The sequence below is a fragment of the Papio anubis genome, chromosome 20 (assembly GCF_008728515.1).
Source record: "Papio anubis isolate 15944 chromosome 20, Panubis1.0, whole genome shotgun sequence".
In the NCBI taxonomy this organism is placed as follows: Eukaryota; Metazoa; Chordata; class Mammalia; order Primates; family Cercopithecidae; genus Papio; species Papio anubis.
In genome coordinates this window covers 20,059,605-20,076,216 of record NC_044995.1, presented here as the reverse complement: position 1 = coordinate 20,076,216, position 16,612 = coordinate 20,059,605, and the positions used below count along the sequence as shown (strand labels likewise).

General features: G+C 44.0%; 1 protein-coding gene across 3 annotated transcripts in view; it reads right to left on the bottom strand.

Annotated features, from left to right (window-relative positions):
* Positions 1–16,612, bottom strand: part of ZFP14 (ZFP14 zinc finger protein) — a 40,059-nt gene that overhangs the window by 6,733 nt on the left and 16,714 nt on the right. The gene's annotated exons all lie outside the window — the stretch shown is intronic.

Sequence of the window (16,612 nt, the reverse complement as noted above, 5' to 3'; positions counted from 1 at the left end):
GCTATGTTGGATGTGGGCTCGAAGATCATGATCCAGATGGGGTACTTTCATGAAGAAAATCTAAAATGCTGAATGAAGTAAGCAAAGACATGGGTTGAGACAGTATAGGAGAGGAGGAGAATTTTTTTTCGGTGACTACAGTATAAATGTGTAAAACTGGTGAAATGACCCAAAGAACAGTTTGTGATCACTGTGAAACAAAATAGGAAAAAACAGAATGATGAAACCAAAAGACATCTTCACTTCAGATTTTAAAACTCTTTCCTAAATATAGAACAGTAATACTGAAAAATACTACATTATAGAGAACCTATGAAAATAGCTACAGATCTTAGAAGAACATTCATAGATACATTTAAATTCTTAGAGCAATAGAAATGAAGGAAAATATGAGTATCCCACTCAAAAGTTAGACAAAGAACAACAAAGTATACTGAGGAACAAAGAATGAGGAAATAGATTAAAATGAAAGCAGAATTTCATTGATTAGATAACAGAAATGAAAGTCACATATAAAAAAATCCAGGTTGGCCAGGCATGATGACTTATGCCTGTAAATCCAGCACTTTGGGAGGCTGATGCTGGAGGATTGCTTGAGCCCAGGAGTTCAAGACCAGTCTGGGCAACATGGTAAAACCCTATCTCTACAAAAAATTAGTCAGGCATGGTGGTGCTTGCTTATAGTCCCAGCTACTCGGAAGGCTCAGAGAAAGAGGATCATCTGAGCCCGGCAGGCAGACATTGCAATGAGCCATGATTATGCCACTGCACTCCAGCCTGGGTGACAGAGCGACAACCTGTCTCAAAACAAATAAACAAAAAACCCAGGTTGTTTGGAAAACAAAAACAAAAACAATCAGTGGAACACAACCATTAGCTAAGATAACAAGAGAAAAAGGAAAGCATTCAAACAAAATAAAAAATGGCCACTAGCTATTCAGTGACAACTCACCATAGAGCTCTTTTTTTTTTTTAAGACACAGTCTCACTGTCACTAGGCTGGAGTGCAGTGGCACAGTCTCGGCTCACTGCGACCTCTGCCTGCCAGGTTCAAGCGATCCTCCTGCCTCAGCCTCCCGAGTAGGTGGGACTACAGGTGCGGGCTACCATGCCCAGCTAATTTTTTGTATTTTTAGTAGAAACGGGGTTTCACCATGTTGGCCAGGATGGTCTTGATCTCTTGACCTCATGATCCACCTGCCTCAGCCTCCCAAAGTGCTGGGATTACAGGCGTGAGCCACTGCGCCCAGTCACTCTCACATTTTTTGTACATCTTGTTGGCAGAAGCACTACCTACCTTTGTTCTGGGATATCTTTTCAAGAATGTTTCTATACTATAACAAACGGCCTTGCAAGGTAGAGATAATATCTCTCTCTAGATCAATAGGCAGGTTTGCTTGCTTGCTCAGGATAATAAAGGTAATGTCTCCTTCCAAGCTAAGGCTACGTACACTTATTGCCCATGATGAATGATTTGGGTTCTCTAAGGTCAGTGTTCCTTTTCTATAAGGCAGCTCACTGCATGATCAGGAACTATCTAGACCCATCCATATTAGCCTCATGGGACTTGCAAGAAAGGAGGAACTGCTGGCTGTGCTGACAACAATCAAATCCTTTGTCTCTGACTGAGAGTGTGTGTTTCCTGCCAGCATCCATGACACTATGGCAAGCTACCTTGTCAGCCTGCAAGTAGGGTGAAGTTGTAGAAATAATATAGTTCTGGACACCAGTAAATAACAAAACAGAGTATTTTGAAAATCGTAATGGACTACTATGACAACCAAGGCTGATTACTAACAAAGTATAGAAAAAGTAATCAAGGCTGGGCACAATGGCTCACGCCTGTAATCCCAACACTTTGGGAGGCCGAGGCGGGTAGACTGCTTGAGGTCAGGAGTTTGAGACCAGCCTGGCCAACATGGTGAAACCCTGTCTCTACTAAAAGTAAAAAAATTAGCCAGGTGTGATAGCAGGTGCCTATAGTCCCAGTTACTCGGGAGGCTGGGGCAGGAAATCACTTGAAACTGGGAGGCAGAGGTTGCAATGAGCCGAGATTGTGCTACTGTACTCCAGCCTGGGCAACAGAGCGAGGCTCCATCTCAAAAAAAAAAAAAAGAAAGAAAGAAAGAAAGAAAAAGAGCCGGGCACAGTGGCTCAAGCCTGTAATCCCAGCACTTTGGGAGGCCGAGACGGGCGGATCGGAGGTCAGGAGATCCAGAGACCATCCTGTAAGCTAACACAGTGAAACCCGTCTCTACTAAAAAATACAAAAAACTAGCCGAGGCGGCCAGGAGTGGTGAGCATGCACCTGTAGTCCCAGCTACTCCGGAGGCAGGAGAATGGTGTGAACCAGGGAGGTGGAGCTTGCAGTGAGAGCTGAGAGATCCGGCCTGCACTCCAGCCTGGGTGACAGAAGCGAACTCCATCTCAAAAAAAAAAAAAAAAAGAAAAGAAAAAGAAAAAGTAATGAAAGACTCACTCCCAAAATTATTTTGAAGATTATCAAAATTTGAGAAAGCACTCAATTATATTTAAAGTGGCCCAGAACATTTTATAAAACCTAAAACTCCAAGTTATCTTTGAATATAAAAATGAAATCAGGCTGTGCGCAGTGGCTCACGTCCTGTCATCCCAGCACTTTGGGAGGCTGAGGTGGGCAGATCACCACCTGAGGTGTTTAGAGACCAGCCCTAGCCAACATGGTGAGAAACTCTGTCATGCTAAAAGAAATACAAAAATTGGCTGGGTGTGGTGGCACACACCTGTAGCCCCAGCTACTCAGGAGGCTGAGGCAGGAGAATCACTTGAACCTGGGAGGTGGAGGTTGAGGTGAGCCAATATTGTGCCACTGCACTCCAGCCTGGGCAACAGTGATTAAAAAAAAAAAAAAAAAAAAAAGAGTCTTCTTTCTCTTTGCCCACACATATTCCCTTCAAAAAGTTAATTTCTAATCCCTTTCTTTGGTCACCAGACAGGCACCTAGAATAGGCAAAGCCTACAGAACAGAAATATAAGTAGTTGGGTGCCATGCAATAATACTACAGGGATTTGAATTAAGGATCGACATATCATTTTAAATGAAATTGTGTAACTGGCTTTTAAGTACATTTTTAAAGGACTGGGTAGGTACTTGAGTCGATACTTCTGTTTGACGTGTTCAAGCTACAAATACACAAATATATAGTTGTCATTGATAAACCTGGGAAGCTGACCCCTTTAGTCTAGGTTGGCCTTCATGAGATCAGAATGCCCAGCTCCTATTTATCAGGGTAACACCAGCTGACTCCCTGATATGAAGGTTCTGGAGGATGTCTTATCAGGACAGTTAGGGAGGTTAGGATTTTTTGTTTGTTTATTTGTTTGTTTGTTTGGAGATGAAGTCTCACTCTGTCACCCACGCTGGAGTGCAGTGGTGCAATCTCGGCTCACTGCAACCTCCGCCTCCTGGGTTCAAGTGATTCTCCTGCGTCAGCCTCCCAAGTACCTAGGATTACAAGCATGTGCCACCACGCCCGTCCAATTTTGTATTTTTAGTAGAGACAGGGTTTCATCATGTTAGCCAGGCTGGTCTTGAACTCCAGAGTCAGGATTTGACCCCACCTGTGCTGCAACCTTCAGGGACCTCCTGTAGGAAGTGCTGTACCTGCTTTGGAAGAAGCAGCTCTCAGAGGAAATAACAGCAACTGGTTCCTCCCCAGGATATCCCAGAAGCAAGAGGTGGAACTTAAGCTGGCTTGTATTTTTTTTAATCAATGCTCTGACTCTGTATCTCAGTGGAAAATTCTATTCAACAAGAAGAGGGTCGGGCATGGTGGCTCACACCTGTAATCCCAGCACTTTGGGAGGCCGAGGTGGGTGGATCACCTGAGGTCAGGAGTTCAACACCAGCCTGGCCAACATGGTGAAATCCCATCTCTACTAAAAATACAAAAAATTAGCCGGATGTGGTGCCACGTGCCTGTAGTTCCAGCTACTTGGGAGGCTGAGGCAGGAGAATCACTTGAACCCAGGAGGCAGAGGTTGCAGCGAGCCGAGATTACGCCATTGCATTCCAGCCTGGGCTATAAGAGGGGAACTCTATTCCAAAAAAAAAAAAAGAGGAAGAACATAATTTATTCTCCTCTAGAACTAAAAAAGGTTGTATTTTATCAGAATAATATACCAGTTTAATTAACTTCTTTAATGCTCTTTGAAAATGTGAACTTACAGGCTAGGCACTGTGGCTCATGCCTGTAATCCCAGCACTTTGGGAGGCCGAGGCGGGTAGATCACCTGAGCTCAGGAGTTTGAGACCAGCTTGAGCAACATGGCAAAACCCCATCTCTACTAAACATTAGCCAGGCATGGTGGTGTGCACCTGTAATCCCAGCTACTCGGAAGGTTGAGGCAGGAGGATCACTTGAACCTCAGGAGGCAGAGGTTGCAGTGAGCCAAGATGACATGACTGCGCTCTCGACCAGGGTGGCAGAGCAAGACTCTGTCTCAAAAAAAAAAAAAAAAATATAGATATATATATATATATATATATATAAAATACACAATTTTTATATTATATATTATATATAAATACAAATGTTGAAATGAAAATTAAAAATCTAACAGGTAGCTTTTTTTTTTTTTTTTTTTTTTTTTTTTTTGAGGCCAGTCTCGCTGTCTCCCAGGCTGGAGTGCAGTGGCATGCTCGGCTGCTGCAAGCTCGCCTCCAGTTCACGCCATTCTCACGCCTCAGCCTCCCAAGTGCTTCGAACTACAAGCGCCCAGCCACCGCCCGGCTAGTTTTGTATTTTTAGTAAGAGCCGGGGAGTTTCACCATGTTAGCCAGGATAGTCTCGATCTCCTGACCTAAGTGATCCACCACCGGCCTCCCAAAGTGCTGGGATTATAGGCTTGAGCCACCGCGCCCGGCCACAGGTAGCTTTAACAACAGGTTAGACTTAGCACACGAGAAGACTAGTGAATAGAGGCATGGATTTGAAGAAGATACCAAGGTTGAAAGGAATAAAAAAGAACAACAGATAGGCTGAGCGCAGTGGCTCAGGCCTGTAATCCCAGCACTTTAGGAGGCCAAGGCGGGCAGATTGCTTTGAACTCAAACTCCACAAGCTTGAGACCAGCATGGCCAACATGGTGAAATCCTGCCTCTACTAAAAATACAAAAAAAAAGTAGCTGGGTTTGGTGGTGCTTGAGCCGGGGAAGTGGAGGCTGCAGTGAGCTGAGATTGTGCACAGCACCCCATCTGGACAACAGAGTCACACCCTGTCTCAAAAAAAAAAACAAACAACAAAAAAAACCCCAAAACCAGAAAAGAATGTAAAAGATACATGGAACAACATTAAAGTGTCTAACATATGTGTAACCCACACAGAGAAAAGAACAAAAATGAGAAACAAACACTATCCGAAGATATAGTAACCAGAATTTTCCCAAACTGACAAGACATCAAACCCAAGATTTAAAAAAATTCCCAGCTGAGCCTCGTGACTCAGGCCTGTAATCTCAACAATTTGAGAAGCCAAGGAGGGAAAACTACTTGAGGCTAGGAGTTTGAGACCATCCTGGGCAACATAGGGAGACCCATCTCTAAAAAAAATACAAAAGTTCACTGGGTGTGGTGGTGTGCACCTGTGGTCCAAGCTACTTGGGAGGCTGAGGTAGGAGGATCACTTGAGCCCAAGAGGGTGAGGCTGCTGTGAGCTAAAATCGTATCACTGCACCCCAACCTGGCCATCCAAGCAAGACCCTGTCTTTAAAACAAACAAACAAACAGAAAAAAAACTTCCTAAATACTTCTAGCAGATAACACCACAATATCCACCACACTATAAAACTACACCACAATATAATTGGGATTTTTATATTTCACTGCAATATAAAGGTAGGCACACCACAGTAATCTGTTAAAAAAAAATTCTAAAAGCAGCTAAAGGGAAAAAATACCTGTAAAACAATTACCTCTGAAGGAGTTACAATGTAAGTGACAAACTACTACTCAATGGAAATAATAAAAGACAGAAGACAAGGAGGGGATATTTGCTAAGAGAAAATAACTGCCAACTCAGAATTCTATTCTCCACAAAAATAAAGACAAAATTTTGTACCCTGTAAAAATTAAGATGAACGGCCGGGCACAGTGGCTCATGCCTGTAATCCCAGCACTTTGGGAGGCCCGGTGAGAGGCGGTCAGAGGTCAGGAGAGATCAAGACCATCCTGGCTAGCGTGGTAAAACCCGTCTCTACTAAAATACAAAAACTTAGCGGCGAGGCGTGTGGTGGCGGGTGCCTGTAGTCCCAGCTACTCAGGAGGCTGAGGCAGGGAGAATGGTGTGAACCCAGGAGGCAGAGGCTTGCAGTGAGAGGGCGAGATCGTGCCACTGCACTCCAGCCTGGGGACGGAATGAGACTCCGTCTCAAAAAAATTAAAGGCGAAATAAATATATATATATATATTTTTTTTTTTTTTGAGACGGAGTCTCGCTCTGTAGCCCAGGCTGGAGAGCAGTGGCCGGATCTCAGCTCACTGCAAGCTCCGCCTCCCGGGTCCACGCCATTCTCCTGCCTCAGCCTCCTGACTAGCTGGGACTACAGGCGCCCGCCACCTCTCCCGGCTAGTTTTTTTGTATTTTTTAGTAGAGACGGGGTTTCACCACGTCAGCCAGGATGGTCTCGATCTCCTGACCTCGTGATCCACCCGTCTCGGCCTCCCAAAGTGCTGGGATTACAGGCTTGAGCCACTGCGCCCGGCCAATAAATATATTTTCTAATAAAACCTAAGAGAATGTATTGCCAGTGGGCACAATAAAATAAATACTAAGTAAGTTATTTGGGTACACAGAAAATGGTTCCAGATAAAAGCAATGCAATGCAGAAAATAATAAGGTGCACTGTAAAAGGTAAATATGTGGTCAAATGTAAACAAACATTCACTACACATTACAATTAGAAATTAATGCCCTGTGGGGATTAAAATGTGGAATTAAGATACATGACAACGTGGCTGGGTACAGTGGCTCACGCCTGTAATCCCAGCACTTTGGGAGGCTGAGGTGGGGGGATCACCTGGGATCAGGAGTTCAAGATCAGCCTGGCCAACATGGCGAAACCCCGTCTCTACTAAAAAATACAAAAATTAGCCGGCATGGTGGTGCATGCCTGTAGTCCCAGCTACTGAAGAGGCTGAGGTGGGAGAATCACTTGAACCCAGGTGGCAGAGGTTGCAGTGAGCCAGAATCCCACCGCTTCACTCTAGCCTAGGCAATAGAGTGAGACTGTATATCACAAAAAAAAAAAAAAAGAAAGAAAGATATATGACAACAAATGCACAAAAAACTGAGGACACATAAAAGGAATTAAACTACTATTAAGGGTTGGGTACAGTGGCTCACACCTGTAATCACAGTACTTTGGGAGGCCGAGACAGGAGGATCATTTGAGCCCAAGAGTTCAAGACCAGCCTGGCCAACACAGTGAGAACCCCATCTCCAAAATAAAACAAATTAGCCAGGCATGGTGGTGTGTACCCGTAGTCCTACCTACCCAAGAGGCTGAAGTGGGTGAATTGCTTGAGCCCAGGAGTTTGAGGTTGCAGTGAGCTATGATCACACTACTGCACTCCAGCCTCAGTGATGGAGTGAGACCCTGCCTTTATAAATAAATGAATACTTTTTTTTTTAATTCTATTAAGAGCCGGCCGGGTGTGGTGGCTCATGCCTGTAATCCCAGCACTTTGGGAGGCCGAGGCTGGTGAATCACAAGGTTAGGATATCGAGACCATCCTGGCCAACATGGTGAAACCCCATCTCTACTAAAAATCCAAAAAAAAATAGCTGGGCGTGGTGGTGGGCACCTGTAGTCCTAGCTACTCGGGAGGCTGAGGCAGGAGAATGGTGTGAACCCGGGAGGTGGAGCTTGCATTGAGCTGAGATCTTGCCACTGCACTCCAGCCAGGGCAACAGAGCCAGACTCTGTCTCAAAAAAAAAAAAAAAAAAAATTATATTAAGATCCCTACAAGTTTGAGAAAGATATAAAGAAGCTACTTGCAGGTTCGATGCAATAAGTAAATAATGTATTTGTTAATCTCTAAGGCAACCACAAGAAGAGAACTAAATGTATGTAAAACGATCATGTTATAAAAGGAAAAACTAGAATAAAAATGCTTGATTAATCCAAAAAAGGCAGGAGAATGAAAAAAGGAAGAACATATTGAGCAAACAGAAAAACACTGGGAAGACAGCAGATTTAAATCCAAATATATAAGAAAATTAATGAAATGTAGACGGATAAAATACATCAATTAATAGACAAAAATGGCTGGGCACAGTGGCTCACACCTGTAATACCAGCACTTTGGGAGGCCAAGGTGGGAGGATCCCTTGAGGCCAGGAGGTTTAGACCAACCTGGCAACACAGTGAGACACTGTGTCTACAAAAAATGCTTAAAAATTAGCCATGTGTGCTGGTGCGCACCTGTAGTCCCAGCTACTCAGGAGGCTGAGGTGGGAGGATCACTTGAGCCCAGGAAGTTGAGGCTGCAGTGAGACATGTTCATGTAACTGTCCTCCAGCCTGAGGCAACAGAGAAGACCCTATCTCCCAAAAAAAAAAAAAAAAAAAAAAAAAAAAAAGAAAAAGAAAAAGATCTTCCTTACCAACACTGTGGAGGATAGGATGCTGTTTCCATTGATGGGGGCAGCCTAGTGCAGGCTGTTGCAGTCCATGCGCGGTAAGGGAAGTATTCAGAGAAGAGCAGCCCAGCATGTACCAGGCAAACCTATCAGGAATCTAACATTTTCTTTCAACCTCCCACTAGTACCATTCTCAGCAAAACCAGTATCATCTTCAATTTGAACAAATGAAATAGCCTCCTAGTGGGTCTTCCAACGATCCATCATGCCCTTATTCAATCTATTCTCTGTAGAGTGATATTTAAAAATCAGCTCATGTAGGCCGGGTGTGGTGGCTCATGCCTGTAATTCCAGCACTTTGGGAGACTGAGGCAGGTGGATCACGAGGTCAGGCGTTCGAGACCAGCCTGACCAACATGGTGAAACCCCATCTCTACTAAAAATACAAAAATTAGCTGAGTGTGGTAGTGTGTGCCTGTAATCCTAACTACTCGGGAGGCTGAAGCAGGAGAATTACTTGAACCCAGCTCAGCAGTGAGCTGAGATCACGCCACTACACTCCAGTCTGGGCAACAGAGCGAGACTCCATCTCAAAAAAAAAAAAAAAAAAAAACCAGCTCATGTTACTCCCCTGCTCAAAAATCTCCAGCAGCTTTCTACCACACTTAAAATAAAAAATGTCAGATGCAGCTGAGTGCAGTGGCTCATGCCTGTAATCCCAGCACTTTGGGAGACTGAGGTGGGAGAATCACTTGAGCCCAGGAGTTCAAGACCAGCCTGGGCAACATAGCAAAACCACCGTCTCTACAAAAAAATACAAAAATTTTCCAGGGGTGGTGGCATGTGCATGCGCCTGTAGTCCCAGCTACTTGGGAGGCTGAGGCCAAGGTGGGTGGATCACCAGGTCAGGAGTTCAAGACCAGCCTGGCCAACATAGTGAAACCCTGTCTCTACTAAAAATACAAAAATTAGCCAGGCGCGGTGGCAGGCACCTATAATCCCAGCTACTCTGGAGGCTGAAGTGGGAGAATCGCTTGAACCCGGGAGGTGAAGGTTGCAGTGAGCCGAGATCGCGCAACTGCACTCCAGCCTGGGCAACAGAGCGAGATTCCATCTCACACACACACACACACACACACACACACAAAGTCAAATGCGTTGCAGTGAGCCGAGATCGCGCAACTGCACTCCAGCCTGGGCAACAGAGCGAGATTCCATCACACACACACACACACACAAACAAAGTCAAATGCCTTCTCCTATGATATACAAACCATTACATGATCTTGCTCTTGCCTAACATTATCTTGTTTCTATACCTTTCACTTACCTTTTGAATAAGCATCTGAATCATCTTGGGCTTCTTGCAGTTCCTCAAACATACAAAGCTCCCCTCTCCCCACCTAAAGCCTTTGTATTTGCTGTTCTCTACCAGGAATGTCCTTGCTTTAGATATTCATATGGCCTGGGCTCTTTTTTCATGTCACTACTCAAGTATCACCTCCTCAAAATGTCCTGACCACCCTATTTAAAATATCCCTCTCTACTTGCCGACTTCCATTCTTGCCCAGGCTGGAATGCAGCAGCGGGATCTCGGCTCACTGCAACCTCCACCTCCCAGGTTCAAGCGATACTTCTGCCTCAGCCTGCTGAGTAGTTGGGACTACAGGCGTGTGCCACCACGCCCAGCTAATTTTCGTATTTTCAGTAGAGACAGGTTTCACAATGTTGGCCAGGCTGGTCTCGAACTCCTGGCCTCAAGTGATCCTCCCGTCTCAGCCTCTCAAAGTGCTGGGATTACAGGTATGAGCCACTGCGCCTGGCCCTTCTTACTTTTCTTTTTTTTTTTTGAGACGGAGTCTCGCTCTGCTGCCCAGGCTGGAGTGCAGTGCAGTGGCCGGATCTCTGCTCACTGCAAGCTCCGCCTCCTGGGTTCACGCCATTCTCCTGCCTCAGCCTCCCGAGTAGCTGGGACTACAGGCGCCCGCCACCGCGCCCAGCTAGTTTTTTGTATTTTTTAGTAGAGACGGGGTTTCACCATGTTAGCCAGGATGGTCTCGATCTCCTGACCTCGTGATCCGCCCGTCTCGGCCTCCCAAAGTGCTGGGATTACAGGCTTGAGCCACCGCGCCCGGCCTCCTTCTTACTTTTCTTAATCCTTGTCGCTACCTAGTGTTATGTATTGGTGTACTTGTTTACTTAATGTCCTTACTCCTATTAAGATGGAAACATGATTGCTGGGACGTATCGGTCTCATTCACATCTGCTCCACTAGCGTCCAGCACAACACCTAGTTCCGACTAGGCACTCAAGTACTTGCCAAATAAATGAAGGAATATATTTCTAGCCAATGAAAGACATATCAACCTAATCATGATAGAAGCTGGAAAGAAACTGGGTCCTAAATATGGACTGAACTATGTTCCCCAAAATTTTAATGTTGAAGCCCTAACTAACTGTATTTGGAGATGGGGCTTTTAGGAGGTAATTGAGGTTAAATGAGGCCTAAAGGTGGGGTCCTAATCCACTAGAATTACTGGCCAGGTAATTTAAGGAGAGGAAGAGGGCCAGGTGCAGTGGCTCGCGCCTGTCATCCCAGCACCTTGGGAGGCTGAGGTGGGAGGATCACTTGAGCCCAGGAGTTCAAGACCAGCCTAGGGAATACAGTGAGATCTCTGTCTCTACAAAAAATGTTTTTTAAAAATAGCTAAGTGTGGAGGCATGTGTCGGTAAACCCAGCTACTCAGAAGGCTGAGACGGGAGGATTGCTTGGGCCCAGGAGTTGGAGACTGCAGTGAGCTGTGATGGTACCATTACACTCCAGCCTGGGCAACAGAGTGAAACCTTGTCTCAAACAAAAAAAAAAAAAAAAAAGGAAAAAAAAAGGAAGAGAGTGGCCTCTTTCTCTCTCTGTGTCATATGAGGACACAGCAAGAAGACAGCTGCCTGCAAGCCAGGAAGAGAGACTTCACCAGAACCCGGCACCCTGATTTCGGACTTCCAGCCTCTAGAATCGTGAGAAAATACATATCTGGTGTTTAAGCCACCCAGACTATGGTATTCTGTTATGGCAACTTAAGATGACTAATACAGATTTAGATAGAGATGAAACTGTAGTCACTGATTCAAAAAAAGGGTAGCCCCTCTCTTTGTCAAATCTTTTCCCCTTTCTCCTCAACAGCATCTTTAAAAAAAAATTTTTTTTTTTTTTTTTTTTTTGTGACAGAGTCTCGCGCTGTCGCCCAGGCTGGAGTGCAGTGGCTGGATCTCAGCTCACTGCAAGCTCCGCCTCCCAGGTTTACGCCATTCTCCTGCCTCAGCCTCCTGAGTAGCTGGGACTACAGGCGCCCGCCACTTCGCCCGGCTATTTTTTGTATTTTTTAGTAGAGACGGGATTTCACCGGGTTAGCCAGGATGGTCTCGACCTCCTGACCTCGTGATCCGCCCGTCTCGGCCTCCCAAAGTGCTGAGATTACAGGCTTGAGCCACCGCGCCCGGCCTAAAAATTTTTTTTATTTTAAAATAATTACAGATCCAATGGAAGTTGCACAAAAATGTACAGAAAAGTCCTGTGTAGACTTCACCCAGCCCCTCCCAGTGTTAACATCTTAGGCAAGTATAGTACAATATTCAAATCAAGAAATTCATGTGGCCAGGCGCGGTGGCTCATGCCTCTAATCCCAGCACTTTGGGAGGCCAAGACGGGTGGATCACCTGAGGTCAGGAGTTCGAAACCAGACTGGCCAACATGGTTAAACTCCTTCTCTACTAAAAATACAAAATTAGCCGGGTGTGGTGGCACATGCCTGTAATCCCAGCTACTTGGGGGGCTGCGGTGGGAGAATCACATAAACCCGGGAGGTGGAGGGTGCAGTGAGCCGAGATCCCGCCACTGCACTCCAGCCTGGGTGACAGAGTGAGACTCTGTCTCAAAAAAATAAAAATAAAAAAAGAAAGAAATTAATGTTGGTATATTCCATAGAGCTTACTTAGACTTCACCAGTTCTATGTGCACTCGTGTGTTTATGTGCATAGCTCTATGCAATTTTATCACAGGTAGCCTGCTAAAACCACCACCACAAGCAAGATACTCACCCGTACCATGACTGCAAGACTTCCTTGTGTTACCCCTTTCTAACCCAAACCATCCTCTCCTCCCTACATCCCTACCCTTGGAAACCACTAATTTGTTTTTCCATGTCTATGTTATTTTGCAAATATTACATACGTAAAGTCATGTAGTGCATAACCATTTGTGATTGATTTTGTCACTCAGCATAATTTCCTTGAAATTCACCCAAGTTGTTGCATGTATCAAGAGTTTATTCCTTGCTGTTGCTCAGTCTATTCATGGTATTGATGTGCCTTTCACTCAGTTTTAATTGGGCTACTTATCATTTTAGCACTGAGTTGTATATACACTAGATACTGGTCCCTTGTCAGATACGTTTTACCACTATTACTCTCCCAGTCTGTGACTTACCCATTCATCTTCTTATTGGTATATTCTCATGAGACAAAGTTTTCAATTTGGATAAAGTCTAATGTATTCATTATTTATTTATTTTGAGACAGAGTCCCACTCTGTCACCCAAGCTGGTGTGCAGTGGTGTGATCTTGGCTCACTGGAACCTCCACCTCCCAGGTTCAAGTGACTGTCCTGCCTCAGCCTCCCGAGTAGTTGGGATTACAGGCACACCACCACGCACGGCTAATTTTTGTATTTTCAGTAGAGATCAGGTTTCTCCATGTTGGCCAGGCTGGTCTCAAACTCCCAAAATCAGGTGATCCGCCCGCCTTGGCCTCCCAAAGTGCTAGGATTACAGGTGTAAGCCACCTCGCCCGGCCTGATTTTTTTATTTTTATGGTTATTGTTTTCACTCAAGAAACTTTTGCCTACTGCCAAGTCATAAGTTGGGATACTCATCACTGTCCTGTTTCCCTCTAAAAACTTTATGATTTTAGCGTTTATATGTAGGTCTAAAAACCATCTCAAATTAATTTTGGTATGAGGTAAAGGTTGAGAGGTTTGTTTATTTGTTTCCCCAGTTATTCTAGTACTATATGTTGAAAAGACTTTCTTCTCCCCATTGGAATGCTTTGGCATCTTTGTCAAACAATAAATGACCCTTTAAGTGTGTGCATGGCAGGGTATGTTTCTAGGACCTCTGTTCTGTTTTGTTCGGTGATCTTTGCCAATATCATACTGTCTTGATCACTGTAGTTTTAATAAATCCTGAAGTTTGTTTGTTTGTTTTTTGAGATAGAGTCTCACTCTGTCACCCAGGCTGGAGTGCAGTAGCGCGACCTCCCTGCGCCTCCCAGATTCACGTGATTCTCCTTCCTTGGCTTCCTGAGTAACTGGGACTATAGGCACGTGCCACGCCAACATCGGGTAATTTTAAATCCTGAAATATCTTGATGTCATGTCATCTAAGTCCTGTAATATGTTCTTATGTTTTCAAGTTGCTTGGGATATGCTAAGTCATTTGTTATTTTGTATAAATCTTAGAATCTGCTTGCTAATTTCTACCAAAAAAAAAAAAAAAAAGCCTGCTAGGATTATGACTGGAATTATATTGAATTAATAAAATTGAAATTTTTATAATACTGAGTCTTCCCATTCCAAAAATGATTATTTCTATTTATTTAGGCCTTATTTAATTTCTCTTAGCAATGGTCTATGGTTTTTAGCATAGATGTCTTGCATATGTTTTATCAAACTCACTTCTTAGTATTTTATGTTTTTTGACACTCCCATAAATTGTTATTTACTTTTCCTTTTTTTTTTTTTTTTGCTTCTAATATATAAAACACAACTGATTTAGCTATTTATTTATTTATGACTCAGAGTCTCACTCACTCTGTCACCTAGGGTAGAGTGCAGTGGTGTGATCTCAGCTCACTGCAACCTTCACTTCCCAGGTTCAAGCGATTCTCGTGCCTCATCCTTCCCAGTAGCTGGGACTACAGGCTCGCACCACCATGCCTGGCTAATTTTTATATTTTTAGTAGAGATGGGGTTTCACCATGTTGACCAGGCTGGTCTTGAACTCCTGAGCTCAGGTGATCCACCCACCTCGGCCTCCCACAGTGCAGGGATTCCAGGCATGAGCCACCATGCCCAGCCCTGATCGATCGATCGATCTATCTATCTATCTATCTATCTATCTATCTATCTATCTATCTATTTTATTTTTTGAGATGGAGTCTTGCTCTATCATCTGAGCTGGAGTGCAGTGGCATGATCTTGGCTCACTGCAAACTCTGCCTCCTGAGTTCCACCAATTTTCCCACCTCAGCTCCTGAGTAGCTGGGATTACAGGCATGCACCACTACATCCAGTTAATTTTTGTATTTTTAGCAGAGATGGGATTTCATCATGTTGGTCAGGCTGGTCTTGAACTCCTGACCTCAAGTGATCTGCCTGCCTTGGCCTCCCAAAGTGCTGGGATTATATGTGTGAGTCACTGCACCCGGCCTGATTTTTTAACATTAACTTTATAGCCTGTGACCTTATTGTGATTTTTCAATTACTATTTCAAATAGTTGTTGTCTTGATTCCTTAGGACTTTCTATGTACACAATCATGTCATCTCCAAATGCAGACTTACGTCTTCCTTTTTTGATCTTTATGTCTCATTTCTTTTTCTTATTGATAATGGATTTTTATAGTTTATAGTGTATTTTTTTAATAGGTGCCCCTTACCAGATTGAGGAAGTTCCCTTCAATTTCTTTTTTTTTTTTTTTTTTTGAGACTGAGTCTCGCTCTGTCGCCCAGGCTGGAGTGCTGTGGCCGGATCTCAGCTCACTGCAAGCTCCGCCTCCCGGGTTCACGCCATTCTCCTGCCTCAGCCTCCCGAGTAGCTGGGACTACAGGCGCCCGCCACCTCGCCCGGCTAGTTTTTTTTTGTATTTTTTAGTAGAGACGGAGTTTCACCGTGTTAGCCAGGATGGTCTCGATCTCCTGACCTCGTGATCCGCCCGTCTCGGCCTCCCAAAGTGCTGGGATTACAGGCTTGAGCCACCGCGCCCGGCCCAATTTCTTGTTTGCTGAAAGCTTTTTATCATAAATGGATGGTGGATTTTGTCATATGCTATTTTTACATATATGAAGATGACTGCTCTGGTTTGAATGTTTGTTGCCTCCAAAACTTATGTTGAAAATTAATTCCTAATGGCAATATTGAGAGTGGGGTTTTTAAGAGGTGACTGGGCCATGACGGCTCTGCTCTCATGAATGGATGAACCTATTCAGGATTGGTGAGTTAATCAATTAATGGGTTATCACAGGATTGGGACTGATGACTTTATAAGAAGGGAGGCCTGAACTAGCACATTTGCATGTTCAGCCCCCTTGCCATGTGATGCCCTGCAAAGCCTCGGAATTCAGCAGAGTCCCCAACAGCAAGACGGCCCTCACTAGACACAGCCCCTTGACGCTGGACTTCTCAGCCTCCAAAACTGTAAGAAATAAACTCCTTTTCCTTATAAATTACTGAATTTCAAGGTATTCTGTTATAAGCAACAGAAAATGAACTAAGATAATGATCATATGGTCTTTCACTTTTTCTGTTAATATGGTGAATTAACAGGTAGAAAGAAACCCTACTTAATCATCATTTTTGTATATCATTATATTTGATTTGTTAATATTTGGTTAAAATTTTTGTATCTATGTATGGAAAAGATATGGGTTTATGCTTTTTTTGTAATTTCTTTTTCGGGTTATGGTATGTTATGTTGGCCTCATAAAATGCATTCCTTTTCTGAAGGAGTTTGTACGATACTGCTGCTACTTCTTCCTTAGATATTCAATGGAATTCACCAGTGAAACCATCTGGGGCTGGCATTTTCTTTGTGGAGATTTCTGATAACGAATTCAATTACTTTAATAGAATAAGGGTATTCAATTTCTTTTACATCTTGTGTCAGTTCCGGTAAGTTGTATTTCTCCAGAAATTTTAAAATTTAAGTTATCAAATTTAC